Raw genomic sequence first — 6,726 nt, forward strand, 5'->3', positions numbered from 1 at the left:
TTACAACTCAAATACTAATACAACATACTGGTATTTTCTATGATAGCATAACAATATCAGCATGGTTTAATCAGTAGGCCACCATTTTTCTGCGCAACAAGAAAATAATACAAGCAAACAACAATTCCGTGGTCAACAGTATCCAAATATAATACAACAACATATTAACAAACAGCCTAACAATAGCAGCTTCATGCAATTAGCAATATAATAGAACAGTATAACAACATCATTCTAATAGCAATGATAGCCAAAGAGGGAAAAGGCACAGCAGCCTCAGCAAGACAACGTCGCAGTATAACACAAGTTGGCATAAACGCTTTATTTTTCCTGCAGTCATAGTAACAATCCATCAGAAATATTCGGGAGCAAACTAAATAAATTGAATTCCCACAACCATAAGAGCACAACTACTAATACAAACCATAATAAGAAGAGGATATACATGAAACCAATGGCATAAATACAAGTAATTAGCTATAGTTCACCAAAATCTATGTAATATCTATCTATGTAATGTAATACTTCCTCCGTTCCATAATACCCGCTACATTTTCTATTTTTGGCAATTTCATATTACTTGCTACATTTTCGTTTTTAGTAATAAAACGATCATTTAAAGTTCTACCTACCTTATTTTTATCCTACTCTATATTCTATACTCTATAATAAAATACTATACTATACTCTATAAAGTAACCTAACAACCTATTTTTTTTTTCTTTTTCAATTAACAATAATAAAATACTATACTCTATAAAGTAAACAATCAGCCACAGTGTAGATCAATCACTTTTCTTCATGTTCGTGCCCATGCAAATATAACGACTAAAACGGAACTGAGGAAGTATAAAAAGAGAGAATTGATTTGTACTGTTCATATTTTAATCTAATGAATAGTTACCTGCTAGCTAGCGACACGTTTTCCCGGCTTTCCCTCAGATTCTTCGATGCAACTACTCCATCCCAGCTGAAGCAAATCTGCTCATCTTATTCCATTCTTTCATCTCAACTACCCTCATTTGCTTCTTAATGGCGTCCAAAAATTTTAGGGCTCTGCTTTCTTTTCTAACTACTTACTCCATTTACATTTAGGATTTCAACGTGTATATTTTGGTTTTCATTTTCTCGCTTTGTAAGCTGATCAACAGGTCTTTATTTCAATTGTTTACATTTAGGGTTTCGACGTGTATATTTTGTTGATTTTAACAGGTCTTTATTTCAATTTAAAAGGTTAGTTCATCCTTATTTCTTGAAAAAAATCAGGTATTTAATTGATTTCTTCAATTTGTTTTAGCGTTGATTTCTATACAAAGAAATACAGTTAAGTTATTCAGTTCTTGGCTGAGTTGTTCATTTTCATTTGCATTTCAGAACTCAAGTAAATTGTTGATTTTCTTTTAATTTTTTCGATTTCGCAGGTTTTGCTGTGAATCCAAGAGATTAGTTCATTTGCTTTTGAATAAGGGTTAATGATGCTTGCTTAATACTTGTTCCTGCCAGAAGGAAGAAAATGGGTATGTAGTTATAATTTCTTTCTTTTTCCTTTGTTAATTTGAATTTTGAAATGTAGAAGGAAAAACTACAATTAAAGCAAAATCCTGTTTATGAATTTGCGGACAATTTTAGTCTCTCAATCTGCTTTTGTTTTATCTTCCAAATGCAGATTGGGAACTTTTGGGGTTCCTTTTTTTCATTGTTTTTCTTGGTCTTACCTTTTCTTGGTCTGCTTCTGTTAAGAAGATTGGTAACTTTGTTGATTTGCCCAGTTTTATTTCTATCTAATTTTGGTGTTTTGTTAATTATGGTTGATTGATGAATGTGATTAATTTTTGGGTTTACTTGTTGCATATTGATGTATTTGGACTGAATTATTTCGCTCAGCTTTCGCCAATTCTTATTTAAATAGTAGGTTATTTTGTGACTTTTCTCTTTTTCCTGTTTTTGTTGCTTTGTTGAGGGATTTGAATCAACGAAATGGTAGAAGAAGAATTGACAGTTTTGTCTTTTTTACAAGTTTGTACTTCATATATTTGTATGTGAAGGCTTATATGGAGGCTGACATTTTTCTTTTTAGACAAGACCAGCTCTACTTGCTCTTGAGAGGCTAATTGTTTACGAGATGTTTTAATTCCAAATGTTGATGTTTTGATTCCAAAAAACCGTTTTTCTTCATGAAATCTGGTTGGGTTTCCAATTTTCTTCCTCCTTTTCGCTGTCTAATTTTGCCATTTCTTTCTGTTGTCTCTCATTTTATGTTCTCTCTTAAAAATCTGATGTTCTTTCTCATTTCTTTGATGTTCGTTTCAGGTTCTGCTTGTGAAATTATTGAGCGAAATCAGGTAATGACGATCAAATTGGTCCTTCATGCTAAGGTTGGAGTATACTGATGAAAATGTCAAGGTGTTTGGAGAATTTCTACACTTGATGTTATGGTCTTCATTGCAGCAAACATCCTTCTATATATCGCATCTGCATAAATTTTAGCTCTTTCTCTCCTATTTTGCCTCTAAAATTCATTCCACCGTTGTTAATCTTCATAAAGGTCTCAATTACAAAGATGATTGCCTAATTTATTTTTAAAGAATCACTGTTATGGTCTCTGATTTGTTCATCATGTTATATATTGAATATTTTACTTGACATTTGGATTCAACTAAGAGGAGATTGATATGGTTTTTGGTTGCCTGCATTGATGATTGTTGATCATATGCATTTTCAGTATAATGAGTTTTTGTAGGTTTGTTATGTTTTAAGCATTTGTTTGCTGTTGTTGCGCTTATTTATTTCGTGTATTTGTTGCAGCATTATTGTAGAGGAGGGTTAATTAAGGGTTTTTGGAAGGCTGAAATGTGAGTTTCAGTTTGCTTTATTTTGTGATTTAGAGTGATTTTTAGATCATAATATATTGTTCCTTCTGAATTAGATGATTTGGTGTGAGTTAATTGCTTTTGTAATCCTGTTGCTTGTTAAGATTCCATTATTTTCTCTGTATTTGTTTCTGCTAGGCATGAACCTCATGTTGTTGAGTGTTGGCAACTTAACCTTCCAACAAATTGGTTTTGTGCTCTTCCTTATGTGGATTTTTTGATGCTGGTTTGTATTTTCTTGCACTAAATTTATGAAATTTCATTCATAATTGCAAATACCCAAATCTAATTGAAGTGTTAACTTTATTTTTACTTTTCATAGCTTGGTGATGCTTTTAGATATGGAAGATACAATTTTTGAAATTACTTCTTCCCACTAGATATGTTAGAAAAATTTAGCTTAGTTATGGTAAAATAACTTATTTTTTTCTTCATATTTTCCTTTTCCATGTTGCATTTTGTTACATCAATTTGTTTTGTAGTCGAGGACTATTGTCCAATGATTATATTGATTCATATTGTTTTGTTCTTTTTATCAATGTCATTGGGCTGTATCACTTGTAGGAGTAACAAATAGTACTTGAGCATGGTTGTTTTGCAATTAATTAAGATTCTAAACAGAATCAAGAAAGTAAATCCATTACCAGTTGTTCACTTTCTTAAATCAATAACCATTTTTATTACAAGAAGCAAACCAATATCGCACATTTGCCTTTGCTCCACCCCCGGTAATAATGGATCTTTCATCTCCCTTGTTTGTCATTTTTGCATCATAATACAACATAGCCATATAATCCCATTGATCTGTTCATGACTTATCCTTGATAACTTAACAGGGATGTACAAGCAAGAAACATACTACTTGATGATAAATTCAAAGTAAAACTTGGCAGCCTAAGTGAGGTCTATGTACAAGGAGATACACAATGAAGAGTCATTACAATATTGTTGTGGTTGCCACAGTAAGTAGCTGATTTATATTGTCACACATATTCAGAGTGCCCATGTTTTAGTATTTTGGAACCTTTAAGTATATACATAAAATCGCAATGCATTCACTGATTCACATCTATTTGGAAATTTTTAAGTTTGGGATGATCAACAAATTGGGATTTTGTGTTCTTTGAAAATCTTGACAGTTTGACTTTGTTTTTTCTTCTTTTATTCCCATTACAATATACTGATATTGTTTTATTTAATATTTGCATGAGCCCCGAACAAGGGCATTCAGGTATGTAGAACGAATTTAAAATTTATTAACATTTTATTTTTGATAAGAAAATTTTTCAATAGTGGTTTCTAATTATTTTGGTGGAGGTTTCTGAATAACTTTTCTCCTGGTTTGTTTAACTTATGCTTTTTGATGTTATTTTTGTCGTTGAATTTGGCTTTTTGGTGTGTGTTGTTTGTTTATTGATGGATTAATGTTTGTATTTAGGGTTTGTGATTTTATTTGCTGACGATACAACGGTTGTGCTCCATCATCAATTGTTCCAAGGCAAATATGGAAACATGACGATACAACGGTCTGAGAAAATTAAGTCGCGACGTCCTTGAAATGGAATTTTTAGATTCCTCAGAGCTTGTCTTATCCTTGACTGCTGATTCATTATTTGTGCGGGTGCCCTTTTAAATAACGTATCAAATGAGCTATTACCGCTGCCCAAGTAGTACTTGAAGGAAGAGTGTTGGCTTTCAACTCTACTGGTAGTCTGGTTACCCAAGTGCAAACAATTATTCGTCCACGCATGCACAAATTTCTCTTTGTGAGGAATCCATGTTCCGGCCAAGTATCACACGACCCTCCTGTTCCTAATCGACCAAGTAGAGACAATCCCTTCCCATTTGTTTTCAAATTTAGGGATCGTCACACTGTTTACTAAGGGGTTTCATTTTGTTTGTCTGAATATCTGCCCCTGTTGATTTTTCTTGGCGCCGCACAATTTATCGATCATGACCACGTCATTGCTTATATGCCATACGCATAATAAATGTCGTACATCTGCATTAAACATAAATTTAAAACTAATTGAGACATATATACATAGGTTGACAATAATTAATAATAAAAACTTGTTCACCTGGAAAGACAACACTAATAGCTGCAGAGAAACCCTCATTCCGATCTGTTACGATTACGTCGGGCGTCTAGATTCTGCCATAAATATCCCTCAACCTCTCCAACACCCAAGAATAAGACACAGCCGTCTCATCTCGCATCAAACAGAATGCAACCAAGAAGTTATGAATCGTTGGCGTCATTCCAATGATTTCGCATAGGGCAACTTTTGCTTATTCGTTTTGTACGTTGTGTCTATCAACACAACATGGGGCCACGAACGTATCATTTGGATAGATGTTGGATTCGCAATCAATAATCTACTCAACTGCCCCTCACTATTCAAGTCTGTCCAGACTACATAATTATGCTTTGTGGCCATATATAGACAGTGTTGAAGAGGAGTCCTACCATCCATCTCTTCTCTCCTTATTGATTGTCTTACATTGTAAATTTGATTCATACTAGCAAAAAAACCAGGAAATTCCTTCTAATTGAAGTCATTATAAACGCTGGTTGCATGCCAGTTGCACTGAGAACTCGTATGTGTTGCCTAATATCGACAGTCATTTAATTTACTCTTATTTGACCATCTCTGTACATGAAGAACGGGTGCTTATGTTTTCCTTTTTCACCAGGAAACACTCTAACCGTCCAAGGTCTTTCCCCTGGTTTATAACTACTTCCTATAATCATAAATTTACACCCACAAGCCCTACTTTTGGAACCAGGTCGGGCAACATTGTCTAAGTTATGCAAATTACCCCTTATATTACTGTAGCGGTGACATTTTAAGTACAAACTCACTCTAGAACGTCCTTCCTTTTGTTTATATGAAGCACGTGTAAATTGAAAATCAATTGTTAGTGCTATCTAATCAACCCAAGCATGTAAATCATCTACAGAATCAAATTCTCTATGGGTAACAAATCTATCGGAATAATTTACATCATCCCCTAAGTTTTCAAAGTCTTGCAAATAATAAGGGTGTTGTTATAATAACATTATTGTAATATAATAATATATAAAAGTATATGAGTGAATAAAATCATTTACTTTAATATTTAATAAATAATAATAACTTCAAAAGTACTTATAACAAATAAGAAGAAATAATTTTTCAAAAAAATAATTAAACATTTAAATAAATTAATACCTCTAATTTAAATTTAATTTTTATAATAACATTATCATAATATAATAATGCATTCAAATAAAACAATATATTACAACATTTATGAAATAACAATAACCTAAAAAATAATTTAATAAAACAAAATAATAATTTGAAGTTCGAAAAAAATAAATAAATAAAATAATATCAGTTGCACTTTTTGTGCGACTGGTATTATTATTATTATTATTATTATTATTATTATTATTATTATTATTATTATTATTATTATTATTATTTTTGAATTTATAATATTCAACACTATTACACTAATTATTATAACATTATCATAATATAATAAATTAAAATAAATTAATTTATCACAACATTTATTAAAAGACAACTTAAAAAATAAATTAATTACACGAAAGAAATTTTATAGTTCGAAATTCAAAAAATAAAAAATAATAATAATTTGAACCAGTCGCACTTTTTGTGCGACTGGCCTTTATGAATTTTTTTTTTAAAATTTCGAATCGATTAATTACTTACCGAATTGTTATCATGCTCGTCTTGGTATGCCATTGTCGTCCGTGTTTGAATTCGTATATACTACAAGAATGTCTCTGAAAATTCAATATATATAGAGTTCCGATAACATTGTTATTAAGTGATAATAGTGT

The 6,726-nt window shown here is 31.5% G+C and overlaps 1 long non-coding RNA gene across 3 annotated transcripts; it reads left to right on the plus strand.

Moving 5' to 3' along the window:
- The first annotated feature begins 873 nt into the window (after window positions 1-873).
- Window positions 874-4,958, plus strand: LOC130819541 (uncharacterized). Of its 3 annotated transcripts, none has more exons than XR_009044595.1 (5): window positions 874-1,517; window positions 2,311-2,852; window positions 3,009-3,096; window positions 3,707-3,832; window positions 4,309-4,958. It is a non-coding gene; the product is annotated as an uncharacterized LOC130819541 (long non-coding RNA). The 3 variants fall into 3 exon arrangements; XR_009044589.1 differs by lacking the exon at window positions 3,009-3,096 and having other exon boundaries at window positions 875-1,233; window positions 1,422-1,517; XR_009044583.1 differs by having other exon boundaries at window positions 2,311-3,096.
- The last annotated feature ends 1,768 nt before the right edge of the window (window positions 4,959-6,726 follow it).

This window comes from Amaranthus tricolor, chromosome 1, assembly GCF_026212465.1.
Source record: "Amaranthus tricolor cultivar Red isolate AtriRed21 chromosome 1, ASM2621246v1, whole genome shotgun sequence".
NCBI classification, from domain to species: Eukaryota; Viridiplantae; Streptophyta; class Magnoliopsida; order Caryophyllales; family Amaranthaceae; genus Amaranthus; species Amaranthus tricolor.